Here is a 17,853-nt window from a genome sequence, read left to right as displayed (position 1 = left end):
GGTATTTTCTTGGGATGAGGATCACATGATCATTACAAGGAGCTTACATGAGCCAGGGTTCCATTTTGAAGCAATTTCACCAAGTGGTAGTGGCTCAAATTAATCAAAACATTTCAAGGTCATCTGAGGACCAAAAGTCAACTGTGCAGTCAACTAAGGGCTATGAGGTGGGGAAATGAGTTGATACACCTCAATCATGTTCAAATGAGGTCTATTCATCATTCTAAACTTCCATATTGAAGATTCAAAGGTCATGGCAAAAGTTACTAAAAATGGAAAATGACCTATAATTCAAAGTTTCCAAATTTGGCAAGTTTTTGGTCCACATTCAACTTGACTTCTCAATGTCAAATAAGTTTCAAATGGATTTTTGGTGAACATGAAAGTTGTAGATCTTTGTCTCCTCTTTCCAAAAAGTCCTAATTCATGTCCATGTGATGAATGGTTGAGAAGTTATGGTCATTTGATCATAAGGTGTGCATGGAAATTCAAAATGGCCTAACTTTTGATACAATGCTCCAATTTGGTTCATTCTTTTTGCAAAATGCTCCTCATGTCCAAGGCATCTCAAAATGACATCATTTGGCTCAATTATGCAAAGGAATCATGACCAAGGGTTCACTAGTTCACACATGTGCAAATTGAAGCAATACTTCATTATTCATTTTTGGCTTAAGGTGCAAGCAAATTGATCTTCAATTCATGACCATTGGATGATTTTGAGTGAATTCCAAGCTTAACATGGGACTGTACACGTGGATTATGGCCATGCTAGCCAATTTTGCATTTTTGCAAGTTGCATTAAATCTCATTAATCATGATTAGTGGATGGAAATTGTGATTAGCAATGTTATTAGCATGGGATATAAAAGGCGAAACCCTAATCCTAACTGCCAATAACAGAATAATTTCAGATCAATATCAAGAAACTCCCTCCATTTTCTCTCACTTCGAATTTTGATTTTCTCCACACAAACACCAAAAATTCTTGTAGATTCTTGATCCTCATGCTTCATTGAGCAAGAATTAACCATTACTTGAAGCAATTCAGCCAAGATTCATGCAGTTCATGTGCATTTTCACGTGGATCGGATTTGGAAATTGAAGAAGATTCAAGAGGTTTCAACTGTTGATCATTGCTTAAAGCTTCAAAGGAAGTGTAGTGGAGTGGATCTAGAGCTTATGAGCGCTTGAGAACATGATTTCAGCAACCTTCACTTCAAGGTGACTCAAACTTCATCATCTCTTTTTGCTGATTTCATGTTATAGATGTGTAGATCTTGATTAGTAGAGCATGTACATATGTTTAGAATTGAAAATGGTTGAGAATTGAGCATGTATGATGAACTTTAAGTTTAGATCTAGAAAATGTTTTGCTTCGATCTGGAAAATCCATGAGGAATTAGGTTGAATTGATTGCATATTTGGAATCTCCATGGAAAACTGGTTCGAATGATGTATGCATCTTGAATTTCTGGAAAAAATTTGGTTGGCGCCACCGGAGGCTGGCCGGAGAAGACGACCGGAGCTTAGCTCCGGCGTCTGTAATTTTTTAGGGTTTTGCTTGCGTGTGAATCCATGTGGCTGCTTGCGTGTGCAATTGATTGGATATGATTTCGTTTGACCTTGCCACGCGTGTTTTGAATGTTGAGTGTGCGTGATGATGTGTTTTAATGAAACGCATCGTTTCATTTATTTGAACATGGACCGTTGATGTGGATTGCGCGCCAGATCGTGTGGCTCACGTATTTTTTGAGTTTATTTCGAATAATTCCATTTCCCTCCTTTATTTCCATGTTATTTCAATTATTTTAGTCATCTTAGAAAAATCATTAAAAATGCAAAAACAGTCCAATTTAATCCCAACTTTTTTTCATAGTTTTGTTTTGATATCTAGTTTTTTATGATATTAATTTCATGAATTGTTGATGTCTGGTTTGTGATGTGTGAATTTTTGAATCAATGTGGTGTTAATTTGATATGTTGCATTCAATACATTGTGAATTCCTCATTGTTGAGCCATTTGATCCAATTTTTTATGTGCATGATATTCATATATGATGTGAATTTTTGGTCACTGGTTTGGAATTTTTCTCATATTTTATCATCAATTTTCACACATAGAGAAAAGTGTGACAATTTGTGTCACATTTTTGACATTGAATTGTTGCATTTTTGTTCATATATCATTTGAACCTTTTTGGATTTGATCTTTTGTATATTGTTTGTTCATGACATGAGAAACTTGTACAAAAAATTTCAAAGTCATTGCATGCATTTATGATTTGATGTGAATTTTCTAAGTTGGAAGTTCATTTTGTGCACATTTTTTGGTCATTGCATGGCATAAATCATTTGAGACACTTGCTTATTGACTTGATGCTGGTCCTTTTGAGGACATTTTGTGGATTGTTTGAATGTGCAATGTGTAAACGATTGGGTTCTTTTTTGGTCATTTGGTTAGGGTTTGAATTCATCTCTTATGCCTTTGTTTGTTGGTGTTTTGTAGCACATGAACTAACTTTGTCACTTGTTTCAGGTGTGGATACTTATTGATGATATTGTGAGATGCAAATGCATTTGAGTTATAACATATGTTTGTTTTGTAGGCTTGTTTTGATGTGGTGAACTCATGAGCTTACTTGAGTGCTAAGGCACTTATGCACTGAATTGTAAAACTGTGGAAGAGTTTCACTGTTTGTCTGTTGGTTTCATGACTGAAGTATTAACTGTTTAGTTTTTGTACAGGTACCTTAGTTGCTTGCTTGCTTTTGCTCTTGCTTGAGCTTTGGATTGTGGTTGATACACCACTCAGGTAGTTAGCTTCTTACTTCATGTAGTCTGGAAGTCCTGTCACCTTTTTGGCAGGCACTTTGCTGGCAAGTCCTCCTTCAGAGGCTCTGTTTGTGTTTGTTTACAATTGTGCCAAAGACCTCCAAGATGAGGCATGTGATACTTGATAAGACCTCCAAGAGTAGAGGCAATTGACGGATAAAAGGGATTAGTAGCCAATCCCCCGTTATTCAGTGAGTCGTTCTTTATGCTCGCACTACGTGTCGATGCTTCTGAACATGTACCCAAGATCTTTGTCCAGAGTCTGTCAAGTGAAATAGGATCTCACTTTCTGGATCCCCACGCTTTCTTTGTCATGAGCTCACCCCGGCCAGGGTTAAGAGCATGAGGTCTCATCCTCATTTCCATTTTGATCAACTTCACCCTAACTTTCAATGTTAGTGGTTAAGAGCTACAGTTTACCTATTACAGTTTGGCTTGTTTGTCGAGGTTGATATGACCCCTCTTAACGAAAGCCCACCCATTTTTTTGAGCCCCTTGTATGTATATAGTGTGTGATGTTTGTTTTCTTGTGAACTTTTGATGTGTGTGCTCTTGAACTTAGGAGTTTCCTTTTGAGCTTAATTGAAAGATCATTACCATGTTCATCCCAGTGGAAGATACAAGATACATTGAGGATCTCTTATGATACTTGTGTGATTGCTTATGCTTTGTGCTTTCTTATTCCAAAGGATGGGAGCTACTTGGATCATCTATATGATCTCAAGAGAGGAACTCCTAGTGTGGTTTCATTTCTTATCCCTCACCTTTTTGTTAGGACTTAGCTTTTCCTCTCCACCCTAACCCAAACCAAAATCTTTTTGTGGAAACATTTGACTTTGTTTTCAACATTAGAAACCTAAGCCTTATGCTTTTGATTTTCAAACTTTCATTTCATAACACTCATTTTGAATTGAATCTTTAAGTCAACTTTGACCACTTTTGTATATACTTCTAATTGGTAAATATAACTCATTCAAATGTGCTTTTTTTGTGGTTTCAATGATCACTTCTTAATCAAATCTTTTGATAACCTTTAGCTATTAGGTTTGAGTTATCTTTGTGGTAGATGTAATACTCACCTTTATCCTTGGTAATGGACAATGAGTCTTCCATGCTTATTATAGGGTTAACCCCTCACTAGCATGTTAAAGCTATCCTCACATGGTGGATTTGTGGTTTTAGGTTGAGTTTTCTCCCTTTGATAACAAAAGACCTTAAGGTCTTTGGACCAATCAATCCACTCATTTGTTTTGAAATTTTTACCCCGAACTACGAGGTTTTGATCCTAATCTTTTTATAAGAGGGTACGTAGGCAATGGGTTCATCCATCCAAACACAAAATGTAAATAAACTTGTATATTCTTTTCTCATCTCTTCAATCATGTTTGCACAAATAAATTTTTCACAAAACAAACAATCTTCACAAGTGTGAAAAGCGCTCCCTAGGAGTACCTAGGATGTTTTGGGTGCCTAACACCTTCCCATTGCATAACCAACCCCCTTACCCAGATCTCTGTTTCTTTTACTAGTTTTTGTTAAAACTTTTAGGTTTTTGTTCGCTTTCTAACCATTCCTTTGGATAAATATAAGTGCGGTGGCGACTCGACTTTGTATGATTTACCTTGGATTTAGTCAATATCTCCAATGGTAACGAATACACCGCTACACATGTACACTCATCATATGACTAAATCCATGTAATCTACTTGTTGCATTGTGATGATCAGTAGCTAAATAAAATCAAGTAGATAACAACATTAAGTTAGTAATGGTCAATAATAAAGAAAGATACTGATTTACTTTATGAGAAATAGGAAAGAAAGAAATAATGAAAAATAAGCAGTAGTAATAATCAGAAATTTGGATAATTAAAAGTTAAAGATAAAGTGTGGGTTATCTCCCACCAAGTGCTTTGTTTATTGTCATAAGCTCGACAGAAATAGAATAGATATTATTCTTGTGAATGAGCGGGCAGTTCTGTAAGCTTTAGATTCGCGATGAAATCATTGTTGTCATTGTTGTGGTAATGTTTCAAACGCTTCCGTTTACTGTAAATGGTTTTCTCGTTTTTCCATTTATCTCTATCGCTCCATTCGGAAAGACGTTGGTTATTTCGAAGGGACCAGACCACCTAGAACGAAGTTTTCCGGGAAAGAGTCTGAGGCGGTAGTTAAACAGAAGTACTTTATCACCTTCCTTAAACTCTTTCCTTGATATGTGATTGTTGTGCCATTTCTTAGTTATTTCTTTATGGATCTTGGCATTCTTATACACATCTAGTCTAAGTTCTTCTTGTTCATCGATATCTAATATTCTTTTTTCTCCTGCGGAAGTATAATTCAGATTAAGGGTCTTAATGGCCTAATATGCTTTATGTTCTAATTTTACCGGTAGATGATATGATTTTCCATAGACTAGCTTAAAAGGTGTGGTTCCTATTGGGGTCTTATAAGATATCCTATATGCCCACAGGGATTCGTGTAATTTTGAGGACCAATCTTTCCTAGAGGTGGCAACCGTCTTTTCTAAGATTTGTTTGATTTCTCGGTTCGAGACTTCTACTTGCCCACTCGTTTGTCAGTGATAGGGTGTTTCTACGCGATGTCGGACTCCATATGTCAGTAATAGCTTTTCAAAAATCCTTGAAATGAAATGGGAGCCACCATCACTAATGACAAGTCTCGGTACGCCGAATCTAGGGAAGATTATACGCTTAAAGAGTCTAATTACCACTCGTGTGTCATTCGTTGGAGAGGCTATGGCCTCAATCCATTTTGATACGTAATCGACCGCAACAAGGATATACTTGTTACCAAAAGAAGATGGAATGGTCCCATAAAATCGATTCCCCAAACATCAAAGACTTTAACTTCCAAAATGCCTTTAAGTAGCATTTTGTCGTGTCTAGATATGTTACCAGTGCGTTGACACCGATCACAATTGATGATCGCGATGTGGACATCTTTCCACAGAGTGGGCCAAAAGAGGCCAGCTTGCAAGATCTTAGCGCAAGTCTTCGAGGTGCTTGCATGTCCTCCATAGGGAGCAGAATGACAGTGGGAGATTACATTTTCTACCTCATCTTCGGGGACACATCGACGAAAAATGTCGTCGGTGCCTCTCTTGAAAAGCAGAGGCTCACCCAAATAGTAATGTTTAAGATCGTGGAAGAATTTTTTCTTTTGTTGGTAAGTCAAGTCTGGTGGGAACACCCCAGCTGCTAAGTAGTTGAGGAAATCAACGTACAATGGCAGTGTGGTTTTAGTGTAAATTGCTTCCACTACCTCGTTTGTTTTGGTATCCTTATGGGTTAATGCATATTTAGCTGTATTAAGTTCCAGTTGGGCTATGAGTCTTTCTTAAGGGAAATCATTGTTTATAGGCACTTGTTCAGGTTCAATACCTTCCATTCTTGACAAATAATCGGCCACGACGTTTTCAGTTCCCCTCTTATCCTTGATTTCTAGGTCAAACTCTTGAAATAGTAAGATCCACCTTAGGAGTCTTGGTTTGACGTCCTTTTTATTTAATAAGTACCTAATTGTAGCATGGTCGGTATAGATAATTATCTTTGCTCCTACTAGGTAGGAACGAAATTTATCCAGAGTGAACACTACGACTAAAAGTTCCTTTTTTATGGTGGCGTAATTCATTTGTGCAGGGTCTAGGGTTCTACTTGCATAGTATATTGCATGAAGTTTCTTATCCCTTCTTTGTCCTAAGACTGCGCCTACAGCATAGTCACTAGCGTCACACATGATTTCAAAGGGTAATCTCCAATCGGGCAGTTGCATGATAGGTGCGGTAATAAGAGATGTTTTCAGTTGTTCAAACGCCGCTAGGCATTTGTCATCAAAGATGAATTCGACATCTTTCATCAATAAGCCAGTCAGTGGTTTGGTGATTTTTGAGAAATCTTTAATGAATCGCTGGTAGAAACCAGTGTGTCCTAAGAAGCTTTGTATTTCTCTTACGGTTTTTGGAGACTGAAGGTTTTCTATAACTTCTATTTTATCCTTGTCGACTTCAATCCCCTTATCGGATACTATGTGTCCGATTACGATCCCTTGTCAAACTATGAAATGACATTTTTCCCACCTTATCACGAGGTTCACTTTTACTCATCGTTTAAGTACCATTTCAAGATTCGATAAAAATCCTTCAAAGCTTTGTCCACAAACAGAGAAATCATCCATGAAGACTTCCATGATGTCATCTACAAAATCAGCGAAAATTGACATCATGCATCTTTGGAATGTTGCGGGAGCGTTACACAGTCTGAATGACATTCATCGGTAGGCGAATGTACCATAGGGACCTGTGAAGGTCGTTTTCTCTTGGTCGTCAGGATGGATAGGAATTTGGAAAAATCCTGAATAACCATCCAAGTAGAAGAAGTGAGAATGCTTAGCCAATCATTCAAGCATTTGATCGATAAACGGTAAAGGAAAATGATCCTTCCGAGTGGCTTTGTTTAATTTTCTATAATCAATGCACATTCTACTTCCAGTAACCACTCTTTGTGCTATAGATTCTCCTTTTTCATTATTAATAACTGTGACGCCTCCTTCGTCGGTACAACATGTACTGGGCTGACCCATTGACTATCGGATATCGGGTAGATAATACCTGCTTTTAACAGCTTTTGCACTTCTTTCTTTATTACATCTCTCAGAATGGGATTTATCCTTCTTTGATGTTCTCTAGAGGTCTTACTGTCTTCCTCTAGCATTATGCGATGCATGCACATGGAAGGACTTATTCCTTTTAGATATAAGATATTATAGCCTAGAGCAATTGGATATTTTCTTAAAACGTGTAGAAGTATTTCGGTTTCTATCTGCCTTAAGTCTGCATTGACTATTATAGGTCGCTCGAGTTCAGTGTCTAAGAATTCGTACCTTAGATTTTTGGGTAACGTCTTAATTCTAGGGCTGGTTTCTTTGGGCAAGGCATATAATTGGGCGTTAGTGCTAGGAATTCGCTTATGTTACTATCTTGGTATTCCCCACTCCAATTTTTATCTTCAAAAGTAGGAGGCCTTGGAATTTTCAGTATTTCGGAGTATGATGTTTGTTCATTCTCCATTTCTCTTATACATTTTTCGATGACATCTAGTAGACAACAAGTATCGTCTATAGCTGGTGCCTTTAGGAATTGTGTCAAAATGAATTTGACTTTTTCCTCACCAACTTCAAAGGTTAGCTTGCCTTTCTTAACATCTATAATGGCTCTAACTGTAGCTAGGAATGGTCTTCCTAATATGATAGGGATGTTGGAATCCTCTTTTTTATCCATGATTATAAAATCAGTAGGAATATAGAATTGTCCTATGCGTACCAGAACGTTTTCTAACATACCTATGGGAAATTTAACAGAACGATCCACAAGTTGTACGAACATCCTCATAGGTCTTAGTTCTCCCATTTTGAGCCTTTCACATATGGACAAGGGCATTAAGCTAATACTGGCTCCTAAGTCGCATAGTGCTTTGTCTATGACAAGCTTTACGATTACACAAGGTATGGAGAAACTACCTAGGTCTTTCAGCTTAGGAGGCATATTGTTTTGTATTATGGCACTACACTCAACAGTAAGTGTAACGGTTTCGTTATCCTCTATCTTCTTCTTGTTAGATAAGATTTCTTTGAGAAACTTAGCATATGAGGGCATTTGAGTGATGGCTTCAGTAAAGGGTATTGTGATATTCAATTGTTTTAGAAGCTCTACGAATTTTTTAAATTGCCCTACACTTTTAGATTTAACAAGTCTTTAAGGAAAAGGGATATGGGGTTTATACGGTGGTGGAGGCATATAAGGTTCTTCTTTCTCTACGGCCTCTTAGTTTTTATCTTCCTCTTGATCATCTTCCTTCTCAGTTACCTTACCAGGTTCTTGGTGCATGGATGGGTTTTGAATTCTAGGGTCGGTCGGTCTGTCTAGTTCTGTCCCACTTCGTAGTATAATAGCACTCGCATGACCTTTCGGGTTTGGTTGCGGCTGTCCAGGAAATGTGCCTGCCGGAGAAGAAATAGGTGCTTGTTGTTGAGCCATTTGTGAGATTTATGTTTCCAACATTTTGTTATGGGTGGCTAACGCGTCTACCTTGTTTACTAACTGCTTGATTTGCTCACTAGTGTGTATGTTTTGATTTTGGAAATCCTTATTTTTTTGGGCTTGGGTAGCTATGAAGTTTTCCATTATTATTTCTAGGTTTGACTTCCTAGGGGCATTTTGAGTATTTGGTGCAGCTTTATGATATCCTTGTAGTACAACAGGTGCTTGGTTAGGTGCATACAATGCATTATTGTTTTTGTACGAAAAGTTAGGGTGGTTCTTCCAACTTGGGTTATAGGTGTTTGAGTAAGGGTTTCCCTGAGCATAGTTCACCTGGTCTGTGGAGGTTCCTGTCAAGAGTTGACATTTTGGGGCAGCATGCCCTAGAACTCTGCATATCTCGCAGTTTGGTGCTACGGTAGCCACGATGACTATGGGTGTTATGGTCAAGTTGTCTATCTTTTGAGTAAGAGCATCTAACTTGGCGTTGACATGGTCAAGACTGCTTAATTCGTACATACCACCTTTCGTTGGAGGTTTCTCTATGGAGGTTCTTTCGCTTCCCCACTGGTAATGATTCTGGGCCATACTTTCGATAAGTTGATATGCCTCATTGTAGGGTTTATTCATCAGTGCGCCACCTACGACAACGTCTATTGTCAATCTTGTGTTGTACAAGAGACCATTGTAAAAGGTATGGATGATCAACCACTCTTCTAGACCATGATGTGGACAAAAACTTATCATGTCTTTGAATCTCTCCCAAGCTTCAAAAAGTGATTCATTATCTTTTTGTTTAAACTCGTTTATTTGGGCTCTTAGAATAGTCGTCTTACGAGGTGGGAAATATCGTGCTAAGAAAACTTTCTTCAACTTATTCCACGTAGTGACAGAGTTGGATGGTAGAGACTAGAGCCAAGCTCTAGCTCTATATCTTAATGAGAATGGGAAAAGACGTAGTCTTATAGTTTCGGGGCTGACACCATTTGCTTTCATTGTGTCTGCATATTACAAAAACACTGACAATTGTAGGTTCGGGTCCTCCGTGGGACTACCTGAAAATTGGTTTTCATGTACGACTGACAACAAAGAAGGTTTTAGCTCGAAATTATTGGCCTCTATGGCAGGGGAAGCGATGTTGTTATGTGGTTCATCCTGCGAAGGGATTGCATAATACTTAAGAGGACAGTTTTTCTATCTTTCAGCCATCTTTGGTTGAATAACTGGTTCAGGAATAGGGATATTAGGATCGAGAAGATTTATCTTGATATGATGTTCTCGTATCAAATCCCGTATCCGGCGTTCTAATCTTAGATAACGCTCATGTTCATCGAACGGTAGCTTTAATTTCTCGCCTTAAGAGCGAGTACTTGACATACACCTGACAAATTATAAAGGGAAATAAAATTTTTAACTTAGTCTATACTAGGAAATACTGGAGTTACGATGTCGACTAAATTAGTCCCTAGCAACGAAGCCAAAAACTTGATCGCATGACTTAGAAAGTCTACGAGAATCGTGACTGCAAGTGCACAGTCGTATCGCGTAGTTTTATAGATTATCAAACCCACAAGGACTAATAATCGAATGTATTATTATCTAATGTTACTATGTAAATCTCAGGCTAATGATCGTTATAAGATTGGAGGGATGAAAAGAAATAACTATGACATAAATAGAAGATTAATAAATATATTTGATACAGGGATATCGGTGTGTAACGCATCAAACTTTGGGGATTCGATAGATAGTTGGTGTAATCTTATTGGTTAAAATATTCTTCAGTAGAAATTATTTATAAAAAGGACTTAGTCTCACACTCTCGTTTTATTGACTATGAGCATACTCTTAAACCAAAATGCTTGGCTCTCGCGGTCTCATTTTGAATTTAAAAATACTTTTTGAATATGAATAAAGTCTAATTAATCCTAAAGCGCTCTCGTTGTGTTTAGGATTAATGCCTAGTTTCAGCTATCTGGTTAAAATCTCAAACTCTCGTTCTTATTGACTGTAACCTTTATTTGTTTTGTACTCGTACAAAAAACAGTTTTTGACTAAAATATGAAACTAAAACCAGAAAAATAAGTTTTATAAAAGGCCAACACCAATCATTTACGAAACCCGTTGTTTCGACGGTCTTTACATACCGATACCTAGGGGTTTAGCCGAACATGGATCCGGTAACAAACATGGTATTTAGAAAATCTAACATACAATAAGGCATAAATAAGTAAAATAGCAATCAAATTAAAACCTGGATTATGAATTGAGAACTTGAACTAAATCTTGATTCTTCAAATAAAATAATGTCAGCAGGCTTCAACAATAAGTAACCGTTACAATTGAATTCAAATACGTAAACAATAAGTTTCAATAGTCACCGATGTGGAGAGTCTATTGCTTTTACAAAGTAAGAAAATTGCCAAAAGAAACTAACCAAAAAGAATCTGACTAAAAATAAGCGTCTCTTCAAAGGAGAAACGACCCTCCTTTATATATTTTCCACTTCCCTAGATTGTAGCGAAAAGATGAGTGGAGTCGTGGCTAAAATTGTGGAGAGAAAGTAGGGAAGACCGGGTTGTGGCGGTTACCACAACCCTAGTTTTGATCTCCGTGGCGAGCGCCACCTTTTGAGGGATGCACTCCACCACTTCCTTGCTTTGTGGCGGGCGCCACCACTCCATTTAGATCATGTGGCGGGCGCCACACATCCAAGTGATTGGCTCCACATGCGCATTTGGTGTGGTGGGACCCATATTCTCTATTTTTCTCCATTTTCTTCTCTTTTTTTCCATTTTTTCTATTTTCACTTGCTTTCTTGTACACCTTTTATTTGATAAATACCTACAATATACATAAAATACTGCGTAATAATAAGTGTTAATCAAGTAAAAAGCAATGCATATGAAGCCAAATATACGATACATTTTCGCGTTATCAGGTAGCTTGGACATTATTGATAATTGTGGTGAGATCTATAACGTTCCTCTCATTGGTACACAAGGAGGAATCAACTACAATCCAGCTTTGGCCCGTCGTCAATTTGGGTTCCCATTGAGAGATAAGCCTAATAACATTCATTTAGAGGTTTTATTCTCTCATGAGGGTCAAGATCCTCAAATTTTGAAGAATAGGATGATGCATGTTTGGCATAATGTGCATAGGAAGGGAAGATCCAAGCTTGGCCCATGCAACTGTGTAGCTTTGGAAGCTTACACTATTTGGGTGAAGAAGAGAGCTTTGGAGGTGAATATGTCGTATGCTTGTGAAAGACCTATGTCTATGGTTGTGGCTGAGCCATCAACTCTCCATAACCAAGATATAGAAGAGTTGGAAGACACACTCGCCAAGATGAAGTAAGAGAAAGACTCGTGGGAAGTGCGATTCCATGATTTTACCCGAAAGCATGAAGAGTTGCAACTTGACTTGAAAGACAAAGATGCACTTATTAAGATTCTGGAGGAGCATGTAGTGAAGAGGCAAAGAGAGCCAGAGGATTTATCTTCCTCTAGCATGCCCCAGCCTTCCGGTGCTTGGAAGAAGATTGTTGATCAGCTCGTTGTAAGACCCCAATTTGACCCTAAGATCCCTCATGTTATTCTCATCATATGCATTAGCAATGGGATCACAGCTTGGCATTCTCCCTACCCCTCATTCATTGGGTTTGAATTGGGAGACATCACCAATCACATTTGATTGTATCATACTTAATTTTTCTTTATTTACTAACCAAAATACCAAAAATATGTCAATGTATAGTTTTTTGCTTTTGTAGGTAGTGTGTATGCTCACCTATGCTCTAGCAAGCTCATATTTAGGGTTTAAGACCCTCAATGCAAGGAGCTCAATCAAGAATTGGTTTAAACTGGCTCTAAGTATCATATACGGATCCCCATGAATATCACATGTTACTTTGATCAAGAAATCATCAAGAGTTTGGAGTTTGATTGCCTTGGAAACCCTAATTCATCTGGGTATCTTATGTAACTTCTTCAACAAGTTTATTCAAAAATTTATCAAATATTTAAAGTTATACTTCACATTACATCATCTTATGCATATATGATCCTCCATGATTCCCAAAAGTCAAGAGAATGTCGAGCTAGCAAGGTGGTTCGTGGTGGTTGACCAGAGAACGTCAACTAGTCAAAACTGGGGTTCCCTAGACCCTATTTCATACAATGTTTGTCATATTAAAATGATTCCTAGATAAACATTACTCTAAATGACATTCCAAACAACTTTCCTGTTGAGGTTAAGATCTAATTTTGCTTGGAAAGTCATTTTTTGAGGTGCAACATTATAGGTCATTTTGTCTAAACCCTAGTTTGGAGGTTGTAAGACCCCAATTTTGTCCCTAAGATCCCTCATGGTATCATAATATTGCATTTTGCATTGCCTCAAGGATCATTAGCATCTTGGTTGCCCTAGCTTTTGGGTGAGACTCCTGGTGAATGGTTTGAGATCACCAAGCATGCTTGAATTGTATATCATTACTTTTCTCATTTTGTTTACTAACCAAAAGCACAAAAATATGTCACTAACATCTTTTGTTTATAGCTTGAGCAATCACAAGGTCCAAAGTTTCTAGGAGATCATTGCTACAAAGACAAGGTCAAGAAGAGATGATAGCAAGCATGGTAATGGTTCACAAAGCTCTCATCCATCAAATATGCCTCTCTAGTACCTCAATTCATCATTTTGATCAAAGCAAGTCAAAGGGCTTGAGGTCTTGTTCTTCAAGGAAACCCTAATTCATCTGTGCACCACAATGCCTTGCTCCTGAAGCAACCTCAGCCCATGATCAAATACAATCAAGGGAATTTCTTTAACTCTTCATTTCATGCATATTTGAACTTATTTGAGTGTCCTCAATCATCAATTCATCAAGATATGGGTTGTGGACTTGAGAAGTTGATCAGTCAATTCATCTGACTATTTTGAAATGCACTGAGACCTAACTTTTGATGTGTTGGTCAAATGGAGATAGCTCTAAAATCATAAATGTTCTTAAGAACAATATGAACAACTTTCAGGTTCATCAAAAATTGATTTGAAGCTTGGAAGGCCATCTTCCATTCCAATACATTATAGGTCATTTTGACTGAAACCCTAATCTTTGGTCAACTTCTCAAGAACATAACTCATTCATTTTTTATGATTTTGATGTGCGATCAAATGCATTGGAAATATTAGGATGTCTACTTCAAATTTTATGTTGAACAAAATTTCAAAATCTCAAAGGAAATACATGTGATAATGCAAGACATTATAGGTTCTTTTTTATCAAATACATTGAAAGTCAAAAAAGTCCAACTTCAAGTGCCCATAACTCTTTCATCAAAAATCCAAATGATTCAAACTTTAAGTCCATTTTGATTGTCTTGGAAAGATATACAACTTTCATGTTGGAAGTTTTTTCAGTTGAAGCTTGCATCATCAAAACAGAGGGGCTTGAATATTGGCCAATTTTAGAAACCTTGCCTTGACATGTCATGCACCTTACACTTTAAACTTAGATTTCATAAATTTCCACATTTCAAATGGATTTTTTCCCAACATAACAATTGTTCCTTACATCAAAACCTATCCAACCATTACTCACATGATCATGTTTGGATTTTTTAATTGGGACTTTCAAAGAGATGAATGTTTAGGTACAAATGAGGAATTCACTCGAAATCTTGGTACATAAACAATTGCCTTGCAAGTCACATGTCCAATTTCATTTGGCTGATGCTCATAATTCATTTGGCATTGTTTTTGGGCCTTGTGCATGATCATGCAAGCCCATGCAATGAAGCTCCACATGCCATGCACACGGATTTATCACATTCTGCTTGCCACTTCCCCTATAAATAGAGACCTCATTCCATTCATTTCACACACCTGATTCAACCTGAAATGCTGCAGAATTCTCTCCATAGCCATCACTAAATAAGCACTCTCATTTTTCTCAAATTTTTCAGATCTAAAATTCAACTTCATTTGGTTGAATTCTTAGATCTTATGCTTCTAAACCTTCATCATTCATCTCATTGAACTTCTGTTTTGGTAAAGCAAGCAAAGAATCAAGTCCAATTCTCCAGAAATCAAGCTTACTCTTCAACTGGTATTTTCTTCGAATCTCTCATTTCTGTGATCTATTTGCTTGGCCAAAATGTTTTCTGAAGTCCTCACTTGAGAGGCAAGCTAGTGGTAGCTTCAATTTTGCTTTTCCTTGATCTGCATTTTGCATACCTGAATCTTCCACCTCAGATTTCTCCATTTATAGGAATCTTGAGTGTGATTCAAGGTTACAGGGGTGATGTACATCACCCCAACTCCATTTTGGTATAAGGATCGTGCATTTTCATTAAGGTTTAAAAACCTGCAAAATTGACCGGAATCTGGAGGCTCACCGGAGAAGAAGGTGGCTCCGGTGGCCGCCTGTTGCCAGTTTGAATCCTGGTAGTTAGATGTGTTTCCCAGATCGAATCCTGACCATTGCTTGTTATGACTTTTCTTTGGTTTCCATGTGATTGCATTGACTGTGGTTTACCATGAACGCGCGCCTCTGGATCCTTGGATCTGCCAGCTCAATTAATGAGCTCAGATCCAAGGGCTCTCGTTTTTTCCAATTTCTAATTTCTGTTTTTGTTTTATTAAATTCCATTTTATTTCAAAAATCAATATCTCTTTCATTTTTAATCCAAAAATTATGGGACCAATTGCATTAGTCTCCAAATAATTTCTAGTTTCTATTTCTGATTTTTTATTTTTTTTTATTTTGTCATTTGATATTTTTTGTGAATTTTTTCTTTTCTGGTTATTTTTAATTCATTTTAAATAGTTTTTGATATTCAAAAAATGCAAAAATATTTTCCTAACCTATTTGAATGATGATGGATCTATGAAAAATACTCTAATCAATTTTTAAATTGATTTGATATTTGTTTAAGATTTTAGTTCAATTAGGTTATTTTTATTCATTTTTAATTGATTAAAAATAGTTTCTGACTTTAAAAAATGCTGAATTTTTTTGCCAAACTTTGTTTGACCTTGTTGAACTTAGGATAAATTACTTGGACCTTTCAAGGTTGATTTGAAGTTATTTTGAAGTTTGACCTTTTCTTTATTTTTAATTCAAGTTTATTTTAAATATTAAAAAATGCCAAAAACAGTTTATTCATTTCTTGACTCCCAATCTTCATCTCACTTCTGTTTTTGATTGTTTGATCTTTACCTTCAATGCTATTGGTCAACATATGAGGATTGGTACATTGTATTTCATTTAATGCACTTTAATTTTGCCATTTCCATTTCTCTTATCCATCTTCTCCTTCTTCTTCTTCTACTTCTTTTCTTCTTGATCAATGAGTTGAAGGTTGATAAGTTAACATTGGTTAGGGAGATTTAATCTTCCTTGATTCAAATATAATTCATCTTGATCAATTGATCAAGTGAATGGCTTTGCATTAAGGATAGGTTGTCTTCTAAATCATGCAAAGGCTTAAACCAATACAAGATCAATTCTCATTTTCTTTTTGGCATGGCAAGTTGTTGGAACTTGGTTCACTAATCAAGACTTCTAACTTGTGTTGTTGCCTATATTATTATTGACCGGCCTCAGATAGTTGTGACTTCTACATAAGTCCAATTACGATTGCTTAACATAGCGCTAAATTTGCCTTATGGCACACTAACCACTAACACTAACTATTGACAATTAACATTTATTTTATGCAATTTACTTTTATGCAATTTACTATTCTTGCACATATTATCCATTTGTTTTTCTCTTTGCTCACTTGAGCACAAGTTTATGTTAATGCCATTTGCCTTTTGCTCACTTGAGCACATAATTGTGTATATATTATTGTGCTTGTGTTTTTTTGTTTTGATTGTTGTGGACCAAATGCAAAGAAATGAACTTAGTTTCTAGAACTTTCCCTATGCAAAGAAATGGAGAATTGGACTTAGATTCTAGGACTTTACTTATGCAAAGTTTGAGTAAATGGACCTTAATGATGAAGATGGATTAAAAGGATCAAATCTCTAAACTCACTCTTGTCCATTCTTGTTTTACTTCATGGAACTTTTGATGTGTGTGCTTTTGTGCTAGGAGTTTCCATTTGAGCTTAATTGGAGGACCATTGCCATGTTCACCCAAGTGGAAGATACCAGATACATTGAGGATCCCTTAAGAGGCTTATTTGACTGCTTATGCTTTGTGGTTGCTTATTCCAAAGGATGGGAGCTACTTGGATCATCAATATGATCTCAAGAGAGGGACTCCATTGTGGTTTTGATTCTTCACCCCTTCTCTTTTTTTTGTTTTACTTAGGAATTATCCCTTCTTCTTCTTCTCTCCACTCTAACCCAAGCCAAAATGTTTTATGCAAACATTTAATTGTTGTTTTCAAACATTAGAAACCTAAGCCTTATGCTTTTGATTTTCAAACCTTCTTTGCATAACACTTATTTTGAATTGAACCTTAAGTCAACTTTGACCATTTTTGTATATACTTCTAATTGGTAAATATAACCCATTCAAATGTCTTTTTTGAGGTTCCAATGGCCACTTTCTTAATCAAAATCTTTCATAACCTTTAGCTATTAGGTTTGAGTTATCTTTGTGGCAGATGTAATACTCACCTATATCCTTAGTGATGGACAATAAGTCTTCCATGCTTACTATAGGGTTAACCCCTCACTAGCATGTTGAAGCTATCCTCACATGGTGGATTTATGGTTTGGTTGAGTTTTCTCCCTTTGATAACAAAAGACCTTAAGGCTTTTGGACCAATCAATTCACCAACTCATTTTGAGATTTTTATCCTGAACTACGAGGTTTTGATCCTAATCTTTTTATAAGATGGTACGTAGGTAATGGGTTTATCCATCCAAACACAAAATGTAAATAAACTTGTACATTCTCCTCTCATCTCTTCAATCATGTTTGCACAAACCAAATTTCAC

General features: G+C 36.7%; 1 non-coding gene across 1 annotated transcript; it reads left to right on the top strand.

Moving 5' to 3' along the window:
• The first annotated feature begins 9,610 nt into the window (after nucleotides 1-9,610).
• On the top strand, nucleotides 9,611-9,717 carry LOC127109800 (small nucleolar RNA R71). Its single transcript, XR_007797051.1, has one exon. It is a non-coding gene; the product is annotated as a small nucleolar RNA R71 (small nucleolar RNA).
• Nucleotides 9,718-17,853: the final 8,136 nt, after the last annotated feature.

Source organism: Lathyrus oleraceus, chromosome 7 (assembly GCF_024323335.1).
Source record: "Lathyrus oleraceus cultivar Zhongwan6 chromosome 7, CAAS_Psat_ZW6_1.0, whole genome shotgun sequence".
Lineage (NCBI taxonomy): Eukaryota > Viridiplantae > Streptophyta > Magnoliopsida > Fabales > Fabaceae > Lathyrus > Lathyrus oleraceus.
This window is presented reverse-complemented; position numbering and strand designations above follow the sequence as displayed.